Genomic DNA, 12,386 nt, shown 5'->3' on the forward strand with positions numbered 1-12,386 from the left:
TGCCTTTCCTGGTAGTCTCCTCACTCGTTCTACTATGTCCAACATAGAATCTTTATTCTGGTTGGATAATACTAATGATGCTATGCAAATGTATGCTCAGTACTAGCCTATGTTGTCATTTTATGTACTATCATGATATATTACAAATGATATATATTACATATATGGCATATATAATGTAACATTTCCTTTTAAAATGAGTGCTTTGGGGTCTTTTTAAAGAAATCCTCACCTCATCCTCACTAGCCAGCTCTATTTTGGTAGAATCTTAAAAGAGCAAAGGTTTGTCTCTTATTTATTTTATAAATTGTGAAGTCCTGTGCTGTAGCTCTCTCCTTCTCTATGGGTTCCAGACCTCCAGGCCTCCAGACCAGGGTATTTTGTGGGCAGAATGAAAAGAGTGACGGAGATATTGTATAAAGGTCTTTATGGTGTCTGGGAGAATCGCTGCAAGGTCCTTCTTAAGCCAGATTTTACTATACAAAGGAAGGCACACAGTCAGGTATACTGACATTGGGTTGAAGAACAAATGACTTCCTTAAAATCCCATGCTCCTGAAAAGAGAGGGTCACAAAGCTAAGATCTGTGATGCAAAACTGGTACCTAATTATCTTCCTTCTCCTGTGCTCTACCTGTCCATCTCTCCTTGTCCCATCCTCCACTTCATTTCTTCTCTTTCTTTTTCTTTTCTTTTTTCTCTGACTCCATGCTGTATTCAGTCCCAACATATTAAAAATCTAAGCACTAGCAGTAAACCCTTTCCTAACAGGCAATCACTCTTCCAATAACCACCATTCCATGTCTCTTTGCTCCCTCTACAAGTATTCTTCCTTCTGTCTACCAGATCTTCCTCACTCCATACAGGGTACTCTTTTCCACATTTTGAGTGTTGGATTCTCTGTTAATCTTGTGAAGTTTGTGATTCAGAGTCCCTACCTTCCAGGCCTACTTTCCAAACCCCTGTTGTTTCCATGACCTTATTCTTTAATGTAGAGCTTCTTTCCATTATTTCCAGTTTGGGTTTATTCTCCCCTTGGTGTCTTTGAACTTCCACTCTGAATCTTACTATAAAACACAAGATTCCAGTTTTAATTCTCCTCCCTGGGCTGCCCGTGAGTATTAGACTTACTATTAGACACAACTGTTATCCTTCTTGTTTTCTTGTACTGCAAAGCAAATTATTACAAATAAGTAACTTAAACAACCAAAACTTTCACAGTTCTCCAAGCGAAAATCTCAGATGGAAGTTCTGGCACAACTCTGCAGGCCCTGAGGAAGAATCTTCTGGAAGCTTCTATCCTAGTATCTGGCATTCTAGGTTCCCCAGTCTTCTATGTATGTGCCTCAAATCTCTGCCTCTGTCTTCTCCTATATGCATGCATCTGAATTTTCTGATTCTTGTAAGTATATCCATGCAACTGTCCCAGGGGGCACCCAGTAGACAATGCCTCCTTTTAGAGTACACAATAACCCACAGTAAAACTGAGAAGTGACTACTGGGTATGATCTGGTTCAGTCACTGACTCAGCATTATGAAAATGTTTCAATATTGTAAAATATTAAGTCTGAATTATGAATTTAAACTGTTAAAATATAGCTATTCCCTTTAGTTAACCATCACAGGAGGAAACAAATTTGCAATGAGTTAGTAGACTAGTTAATGACCAATAGCCAATTGACCCTCAGAACTGAAGGAGTGTCTTCAAAACTGTGTTTTAAAGGAAGGATAGCTAGATAAATAAAAAAATTATTAAAAATAAAGGAATTATAGCTACTTATTGGGAGATACAAATAATTATGTTAAGCAAAATAAGGCAGACTTGGAGATCAAAGGTGATCTTGAAGACATACACTGATGTGGACATTTCAAGGGCTATCACAATTCAAATAAGTATTAAACTATATCCAAGGACTATGAAGGACTTTACAGATATGTGGTATTAACCATAATTACATGCGCAGAAAAGCAAATATGAAGAGGCTGACAGCAGGAGAGATTTGCTTCTGGTCACTGGGTTATGTTGTATCCTGCAATTGAAAATCCTCTTGGAAATGAAGAGAATCTGGGTTATTGTGGCCATTTTCTAAACATTTTGTCCATTTTTAAGTAGTCATACATTTCCCAAGTCTGTTTTGGAAAAAGAAAATTAAAAATATCTATAAAAAAGAATTCCATGTTTCCACCAAAGCTGTAAAATTATTTACGTGCACTTTCCCCCACTATTTTTCTTAATGGAATACACACACACACACACACACACACACACACACACACACACACCCCAGCCTACCATGTACATATTGAAAGAATACATTAGTGAATTTGTGAAGGTATTACTTTTCATCAAGTAAAACAGAGGAAACCACACACTATTTTAAAACCATTTCTTTTTCTTGAGGAATTTGAGTGTTTTCTACATGTGTGTGCACCACACATGTGCCTTGTGTTTGTGGAGACTACAGAAGCTATGGGATCCCATGGAACTAGAGTCACCATGTGGGTGCTAGGATCCAATCCTGGGTCCTCTGAAAGATCAGCAAGTACTCCTAACTAATGAGCACACTCTCTAGTCACACACACACACACACACACACACACTCTTTTGAAAGCTTGTAAGGGACAGTCTACTGAGGTCCTGAGTTCCTGCACAGTTACACCCACTTACCTTACTGAGAGTTTCAATAGAAAGCATTACATAATTTATGGAAACTAGTGGCCACTATAATACAAATTAGGGTCACCACACTGGCAAGTCATTCATGGCCAGTAAAAACTACTTGGCATTGCATTCCTTCATAGTCTAATACTATTATTGAATGAGGAAGAACAGTTCATCCAACAATATTCAGATCCCTGTGTTCCAAACATGAAATCATTTATCTCTGTCAAGACACCCTTAGTATGGTCGTTATTTTCTTAGAGGTGCTGCACATTCAACAAGATCATTATTTGTTCCTTTGAGACCATCTCCCTAAGTATAGAGGCTAACTTGACATGTTCCATGAGAGAGCTGCAATGTACAAACAAGGAGGTCACACTATGTTCTGAGGAAGTGATCATTTTAGTTTCTTGTGGTTTGGTCACTTAGCATAGGAAAAAAGAAAGTCATAAAAATTCAATTATCTCATAATAGAGGGAAATTGTATTGTCCAGCTGGAGTGTGTATTTCTTCTTTCTTTGGATCACTAATGTTTCATTTGAGTACCTTAGAGCAAGAAAAAAAAGCCACTATCCTGAGTTGTGTAATCTACACCGACTTCTCTTTTGGATATAAATTTTCGTATTTATTTTTAGAAAACATTACAATAGGTATCATTTTGTTCTTAAACATTGAACCTATTAAAAATCTTTTCAATTTTTCCAGTTCTGCCTGCCTTGGAATCTGAACAAGAATTCAAGTCAACCTTCCCTTGGGCTCACTTGCCAGGCAGGTCATCGGATTACAGTCTCCTTGGAGTGAGGAGTAGGACATATTTAAAATCTCAGAATTTGGAAGACTTGGTCAGGAACCCAAGTTCCAGGCCGACACAGAGTCCATAGCCTGACTGTGTCTTTAAAAAGAACGGACAGGCTTAGAATGCTGGAGTAGCCTTCTTCCATAACAATTACATCATACAGTTCATACACAGATTTGTGTGGTTTTGGTATTATGAGACACAAATTTGTGTTTGACAAATGAGGTGATTAGCTGAAAAGAGAAAATTTAGTCATTTAGGTCACACATCCTCAAATTTGCAGATGCTTTCTTCATCATCACCTGATTATCATACTCAAACTCTTTAGCTTAGTTAACACAGTGTGTGTTACGTGTGTATGTGGGGATGTGTGGGTAGGTGTATTTACCTGTGCATGTGTATGTATATGTCAACTTTGGTGTTTTATTCTGTCACCCTTTACCTTATTTTGTAAGGCAGGGCTTCTCACTAAAGCTAGAGTTCGTTATTCAGCTAGACTATTTGGCCAACAATCCCCAGGGTCTGCCTGCTTCACCCTAGCACCAGGATCACAGGTATATGTTGCTTTTCAGTTCCTCCCAAGCCACATTCTCTTTAAGACTATGTAGAAACCTGTATTTGAAAACATATTTGCTCTGCCCATCACTGTTTCTGTCACTATTTTCTCCTTCTCTTTCTTGATAACCCTTTCTGTTTTCTTCCTCCTGCTTCTCTACTTCTCCCTCTTCACATGGGGTTAGCACACTGGCATACTCTGAAGTGACGAAATTTCAAGTTGGAAGTTCACTGTATCCCGGGTTTTCCCACCATCATCTGCCATCATAGATTACAAAAATCTATCTGTTCCCAGGTCATAAAAATTTGCTCCTCTTATTCCAAGAAGCTAGAGTTGTATATCTTCACTTTGATCTTGGATATGTTTTTGAGCAATTCTTAAATTCTGTGTGAAATCCACTCCTTTGCACATGTACATCTATTTTTTCTAGTACCAATTGCCAAAAGGCCACTCTTTCCTCATTCAATTTTCATGCCAAATTAGTTAGAAATCAATTTACCACTGTAGTATGTCTTTCTCTGTCCCATCTGCCACCTCCCAAATAATGAAATCTCAGCCTTAGCTTAGGCTTGTCCCAGTAGTTCTTATAGTTTAAATCAACACATTTGTTTTCATCTATGCGCTGTGGTGTGCCTCATTATCTCATCTCTCTGTACTATTCATGTTAGTTTCTCTGTGTCTGGTTCTCTTCTTCCCTGAGTCATCTTTTACCCCAGAAGTCCTACCTCACCTCTTCTTAGCTATTGGCCATTCAGGCTTTTATTACAACAATCACAGCGATACATTTTCACACAATGAACAAATATCCCACAACACACCACTAATTCAGGAGAGTTTCAAAAAAATTTTTTGAACTCAGTTCTAGTTCATTAATCTATGTGTTTATTCTTATGCCAGCAACATTTTCTTCATTACAATGACTTTGTACCAACTCTCAAAAGTTGTTCTCTGGCTATTCAGGGCTCCTTGTTTTTCCTTATGAACAGTAAGATTAGCTTGCAGCTTGTCTTTTTTTTAAATTAAAGTCAATAGGAGTTGTGTAGGGATTTGATGAAATCCAATGTCTGAAATTTATTTATTTATTTATTTATTTATTTATTTATTTATATATGACTGGGTCTTTTCATGCACATATTTCTGTGTACCACATGAATGTCTGGTTCCCCCCAGAGACCTTCAGAATTGACCATCATTTCCTCTGAGACTGGAGTTATAGCTGTTTATAGCCAGTCATTTGGGTGCTGGGAATCAATTCCCCATCCTCTGGAAGAGTAGCCAGTGCTCATAGCTGCAGAGTTAATTCTCCAGCACCTCCAGATATTCAAATGCGAAGGTATTTTACTTGGCTTTCATCTCTTTTAATATTTTGAAGTCTTAAAAATTCTCCATGTATAATATGCATAATTGTTTTTAACCCCAAGCATTCATCTGATATCTTACAAACTAACACATTACATAACATTGGAGAAAATTGGCATACTATTTTATTTTCTAGCTTCCTGTCCATGCTGTCAATAGCAAAAATCACAGTGTCTTTTGACGTTTCTGTCTTATTAAAGTTACCACTGCGATCTTCCCACATGATACTTGTCCAGTGTCAAGATCTCTCTCCACATAAAACAAACCTGCCTTTGACCAATCTTGTCAGACATTGTACAAGTTATATAAAGATCATTAGCTAATATCCCTGCCTTAAATGCCCTTGTTTTTCTTGTATGTAGAAATATCTCTTCCATTAATAATGTTAATAATAGTATTTCCCTGATAAATAATTAAATATTTCTCTTCCTTAGAAAACATAAGCATCTTTAGAAACTTCGTGGATATAGTCCCATATGTTCACAAACTTAGTGCCTTTTCCTCCACAACTAAGAACTTAATGCACACTGTGGCCATCCATGTCATATTTTGGAGTACCCTAGAAAGAGTAATGAACATTTTTCCCTTTTTCCTCTTCACAATTTCCCGGACAGAACATTTCTTCTTCCTGTATATCTTTTCACTCTCAGAAAACATTTATTTTTTCTTATGAAGTAGAGGAAAGGTTTTCACCCATTTCACTTAAAGAAAACACTCTGTGGCTTCTCTTTAGTAGATCTGAACCACTGGAACCATATACTATGGGGCTTCTGTTACCTAAAATTAGAGTTGAGCAGGGGCATTATGATGCCATAGCAGTCAATCTAACAGCTAATGTCTAAGATGCAACTAACAGAGATTAGCATATGTAGTATGGAGACGTTGCTTTAAGGAAGGCTTCCCTTTCCTAGCCAAACAAACATGGAAAACCTCAGATTGCACTACAATACTTACAACAGCACAAAGATAAAACTTACAGATTTTTTCTTGGGTTTTCTATTGAATATACTTTTAAACTGCAATTGACTACAGATAACAAAACCACAAGTAATGAATATTTCATAAATACAAACTAATGTTGTACTTTACATGGCTTCTTTGTGCTTGCAATGAAAATATTTAATGTTTTCAAATGGAAGTTGTCTTACTGTGTAAATCTTGTTTCTATGGAGATCTTATGTAAGAATAAACCACACTTTCTCTGCAAACTCTTTGATATCAGTTGTAAGAAAGGAAAGGAAATATTTTACCCTTAAACATATTCAAATGATTTTTAAGGCACAACATAGTCTCCAGGTGGGTTATTTCATACACTCAGATGGACTTCCATACCTTCTATTTGCCCAACCAGATTTATTCAGTTATGTCTCAGATATTAGGACTGGGACTAGCAAGATGGCTCAGTGTGTTAACGGTGCTTGCTGAACAAGCCTGGTGATTACCTGCTTTCAATTTACAGAATCCACGATGGAAGGAGAGAACTGATTCTTGACTGCTGTCCTCGGTCTGCACATTGTAGCAATGCATACCTTCATTCATACACATTATACACACAAAGAGAGACACATATATCACATACACATCACATGCCATACCTATCACAAACACCTCATCCCCATTGTACATTGAAGGTGGGTTTAAAAGAGTTTACTAGAAAGAAGATAAATGGTAAATAGGTGTTTATTAGGGAAGAACTTACACGAATAAGAATAAATAACCACCGTGGCCTTCTTGCTCCAGAAGACACAGTCTCTGCCCAATCTGATGCTCTCTGGACCCAAGAGAGCTTGAGCCAGCCCCTCCTCTACCTTAATGGGTCACCTGCACCTGAAACTATGCCAAAGGGTGTGGCCATTACTACAAGTTCACTGGCAAGGCAAGATGACACTACAACACATATCACAATCACATACCAAATACACACACACACACACACACACACACACACACACTAATCAACAAAATTTAGATACGTAGGACCTTACTCATACTTAGGGCAGAGCTATTTCATTTGATAAAAATGTGTAACTAGAGATGATTAATTTGCATTGAGAGAGATAACCTTGCTGAATAGACTAAATAAAGACCAGAATGTGAGCATGCAAATAAACTTGAACACACTTCAACAAAATAAACTGCTTTGGAAAATCCAGAGAATATTATTTTTAGGAAAAAAAATGGTGCCAAATACCACAAGAGTAACAGAACTGCGCTGTTTTCCGGGATTTTGTTTCTTACTTTGTTGTTGTTTGTTTGTTGTTTTGTTGTTTTTTGTTGTTGTTCTTTTTAAATGGAGTGTGCTGGATGTCTCTAAAATTTTGTTCAAATGACTGCAGAACCTGGAAAAGCTGTTGCTGCTATTGATGCATAACTTATTGCCATTATTGCTCTCTCTCTCTCTCTCTCTCTCTCTCTCTATATATATATATATATATATATATCATATATATGCTAATTAAAACTCAAATATATGATGAATTCAAGGTGTTTCAGTGAGTGCTCACCAGTGCATGCAAATTTGATTTCATCTTTAGTAAGTAGTAAAGTTAAAAAAAAAATAAGTGACACACTGGAAGACAAATGTCACACAATTTCAATTTTATGTGTAACCTAGAAATGATGAACTTATGGGAACAGAGAGCAGAATTGTGGCTATTAGGCTTCAATGTAGGTCTTTTAACAATGGGGAAATGATTGGTTTAAGGATATAAAACTGCAGTTGGACAAGAGGCATGGACTCTGTGAAGTCTTGAGGTCTACTGAGAGCATGATAAATATGGTTGATAACAATATGCTATATTTTAAAAGTTGTGAGATAGTATACTTTAAGTGTTCTCAAAACAAAAAATGATGAATATGTGTGATATAACATGTTAATTGGTTTGATTTAGCCATGCCATTGTGAACATACTGTATTGTGTATCATAATTGTGCATGACTTTATTTATGAGCTAAATAAATGAATGGAAAAAAAACAATTCATTGATCCTATAAAAAAAAGAAAAGAAAAGTCCTGTATTTTCCCACTTCATTTTTCACAGTTACATCCTGAAATGAAACAGAAAACCATCATGGTAAAAGAGATAAGCAACAAGGGGAGTCAGCCTCTGGTCACCTTCCAGGTTTCAGAGCATGCATTAAGATTTATGCTGTTCCCAATACCACTCTTGGTCATATATCCAAAGGATGCACACTCATACCACAAGAACACTGCTCAACTATCTTCATAGCAGCCAGAACCCGGAAAAAAGCTAGATGCCCCTCAATCAAAGAATGACTAAAGAAAATGTGGTGCATTTACACAATGGAGTACTATTAATAAACAAAAAACAAAACAACAGCAACCAATAAAAAAAAAACATCTTGAAATTTGTAGGAAAATGCATGGAACTAGAAAAAACCTTCCTGAGTGAGGTAACCCAGACACAGAAAGAAAGATAAACACACTATGAACTCACTCATAAGTGGATATTAGACATGGAGTAAAGGATAACCAGCCTACAATCCACAACTAGGAAACATGGAGGACCCTAAGAGAGACATACATGGATCCCCAGAAGAGGAAACAGACAAGATTTCCTGAGTAAATTGGGAGTGTGGGGAGAGGAGAGAGGGTGGGGAAGGGAGAAGAGGAACGGGGAGGAGAATATGGGGGATTTGCAATGTCGAGTTGGGGAAAGAACAGACAGGGAAAGCAAGGAAAGAGACACCTTAACAAGAAATCTGGCACTTCTCATTAGGGAAATTCCCAGGAATCCACAAGGATGACCCCCGCTAAGAATCTAAGCAAAGTGGAGAAGGTACCTTAACCACCCTTCCCCTGTAATCAGATTGATGACTACCTTAATTGTCATCATAGACCCTTCATACAGTAAATGATAGAAGCAGATGCAGAGATCCACAGCTAAGCACTGGGCTAAACTCCTGGAGTCCAGTCATAGAGAGGGATGATCAATGGGCTCAAGACCACAATGGGGAAACCTGAATATAACCAATTTAGGCTCTCTGGGGTGACATTTGGAGGCTTGTGAAGTTTATGGGACCACTAGCAGTGGAACCAGTATTTAACCTTGGTACATGAATGGGCTTTGGGAGCCCATTCCCTATGGAAGGATACCTTGCTCAGCCTAGATATTGGGGGGAGGGCCTTGGTCCTGCCTCAAGGTATATGACAGACTTTGATGATTCCCCATGGGTGGTCTCACCCTCTCTGAGGAGTGGCTGGGGAATGGGGTGGGGAGAAGGGAGGTGGAGTGGGAGGACTGGGGGAGAGTGAACTAGGATTGGTATGTAAAATAAAAGTTTCTTAAAATTTAAAAAATGAAAAAAAGAAAACATTTATGCTGTTCCATAGACCATGTATGTCAGTGGGTTCCAAGTCTTTGCCTCTTTTCCTATCTTGCATATACCATTAGGAGTTTGTACAGCACAGAACACAGAAAAGGCTTCAAACCTTTAAAACATCTACACAGAAGTGTTAGTGCATGTCTGTCACATGTGACATGCTAAGAATCTTGCATGTATATTCTAATTCTTCACTCTTCACAACAGTTCTCTCAGGTTTTATAGATGTAAATGTAGGGATTAGAATACCTGAAAAATGTCCAACTAAGACTACCGAGTCAAAGGGTTTGGCATGCCATAAAAGATTGAGGAGGGCTTTAGCACATTTGAATTTGAGCCTCTAGATTATACTGTCTTTCTGTTGAAAGTCAAGAGAAATCTTCATAATCAGTGAGTGAGTGCTGATGCTGATGCCAGCCTTCCTGACTTTCGTACTTGCCCCGTGTCTGTTGTCACGAAATGAGATGACAATTGGTATCACTGACAATATTTGTCTTGTAATTAGTTGTTTATGCTGGTTTTCCTTCTACCAGAGTGCCCACAGATAAATGCACTCCCTTACTAAAACACTTTCACAAAACAAATTAGTGAATCAAATTTATATCATTTTGTCTCAAGAGTATACAATTTCTTTTGGAAATGCATTTGGAAAATGCGTTTGTAATTCAGGTCGTCGATCACTTTAAGAAGAAATTAACAAGCATTGGATAGAAAGCCACATAGTAAACACTTTAGACTTTGTGGTGAGACTGCCTCTTTTATAACATGAAACTCCACTATTGGGAAACAAAAACCATGGACAATATAGAGAATGCTTGCACTCCAATAAAACTTTATTCACAGACACAATTTGCTGGCAACTGCTTTTGAGTAAATTAAAAATAATAGCATGGGGTTCTGGTTCTATCAAGTGAGTATTCTCGTCTACAGAAATGATCCCATGAGGCTCTCATCAGTATGGCATTACATCGTTTCACTCAAAGCATGCTAGACAAACTTACATCTGGGGTCATGTGCAATTTGATATATTGACTGGGCCCTGTCACTGAGGAGAGTGTGCCTGCAATTTTAAGCATGGTTTTAAGTCTGTGCTAAACAGTGATGCAACATCAAAACCAGTCAGTTTTCTACATCATCTCCCTAAGGATGTGCCTTGATATTTATCTTTCTTCTAATTTACCATGTGCTATCTATACACATACTTCGATGTTGTTCACCTTGCTGCCAATATTATGGGTTGCTATGACTACACCCTGTCTTCAGCCTTACGATGAGGCAGAGATCCAGGGCTGGCCCAGACTCTAGAAATCAGGGTACAATGTCTAGTTTGCTTCCCTTCTTCTGTTTCTTAAAAATTATTTTGCATTTATTCTTCATATCATCCCTCTACAGTTAGTAAATGCACAGTTTGACCCTTAGGCTCTTCTTCTCCCAGTCTTTTCATTTTGAAAATTTTGAAACATTTATTTTTATTCTGTGTGTCACCTGTGAGTGTGTGTGAGAGAGAGGAGGGTGGGGTGGGAGAAATGTTCATAGAGTCTGGAAGAGGATACTGGATCCCTAAGAACTGGGTTTATAATTGGAGATGTTGAAGCCACATCCTGGTCCCTCACATGTAAATGAATGACAGAAGTTGATGTTTCCATTTTAACTTAAACCTCAATTCTTGATCCTTTTCCAACGAAGCTCCATTGCCTGATTTTTGCCTAACCATTCAGCCTTCTATGCTAAGTTCTCTTTCCAGAGTTCTTGACCTGTACTTTGGTCATGTCACTGATAATTTGTGCTGGAATGTTCTTGCTTCATTCAAAGTCAAGTGTCTTCAGAATCTCTCCTGGAGGGATTGTCCATGACCACCGTTTTTATCTCAGGCAGCTGTACTTCCTGTCTTCATGGGACAGAACCTACTGTACTGAGAGTAGAATCACAGATGAATACCCATGGGCAGCTCACACATGTGTCAGGCACATAATAGGAGCTTGTTGAGCTGAAGAATTGGTAGAGTGCTGAAAGGATAAATGACAGCTCATTTAAAAGGAGGAAGCCAAAGAATCACAGAGATAGGCTGCTCTAAGAACTCCATGAGTTTTAAAACATGACCACATGAAGTTGGAGTCAGAAATTGTAGATAGAATAGGGGAGGAATTAAAAGGACAAATTTGATAAAACATATTTATGCATGTATAAAATTCTTAAACAATAAAGAAATTAAAAATACAACCTTCATAAGGGTTTATGAAAGTTTATTTTTCTCTTTCAAGTTAAAAAAAAGTAGACAAAGGAAATTCCATGGCTAAAAGTGCAACTAATTACTTGATTTTTGCCTAATTTACGTTGCTAAAACCACAGAATGGGTGTGTTCTGATTATAAGCTCCATTCGTACCTGTGGCCACCTATTGTAGTTGATATATGTATGAGTGTATTAATATATATATATATATATATTAATATATATATGATTTCATCAGAGATCCTCTCATTTATAATTCAAAGCTGTGCAAATCACAATAAGCTAATGAAACTGGGCAGCTTTGAAGCAAGAGATTTTGCTACTATTTGGTGTTGCTAGTGAACATAAAAATCTTCAATCAGAAACAGTCTCTTGGATGGGGTATTTAAACGTACACCAGTATTGACCAGGAAAGGGGTCACTGTCCCTGTTGTAAGTGA

This window comes from Cricetulus griseus (genome assembly GCF_003668045.3).
Source record: "Cricetulus griseus strain 17A/GY chromosome 1 unlocalized genomic scaffold, alternate assembly CriGri-PICRH-1.0 chr1_1, whole genome shotgun sequence".
Classification (NCBI taxonomy): Eukaryota; Metazoa; Chordata; class Mammalia; order Rodentia; family Cricetidae; genus Cricetulus; species Cricetulus griseus.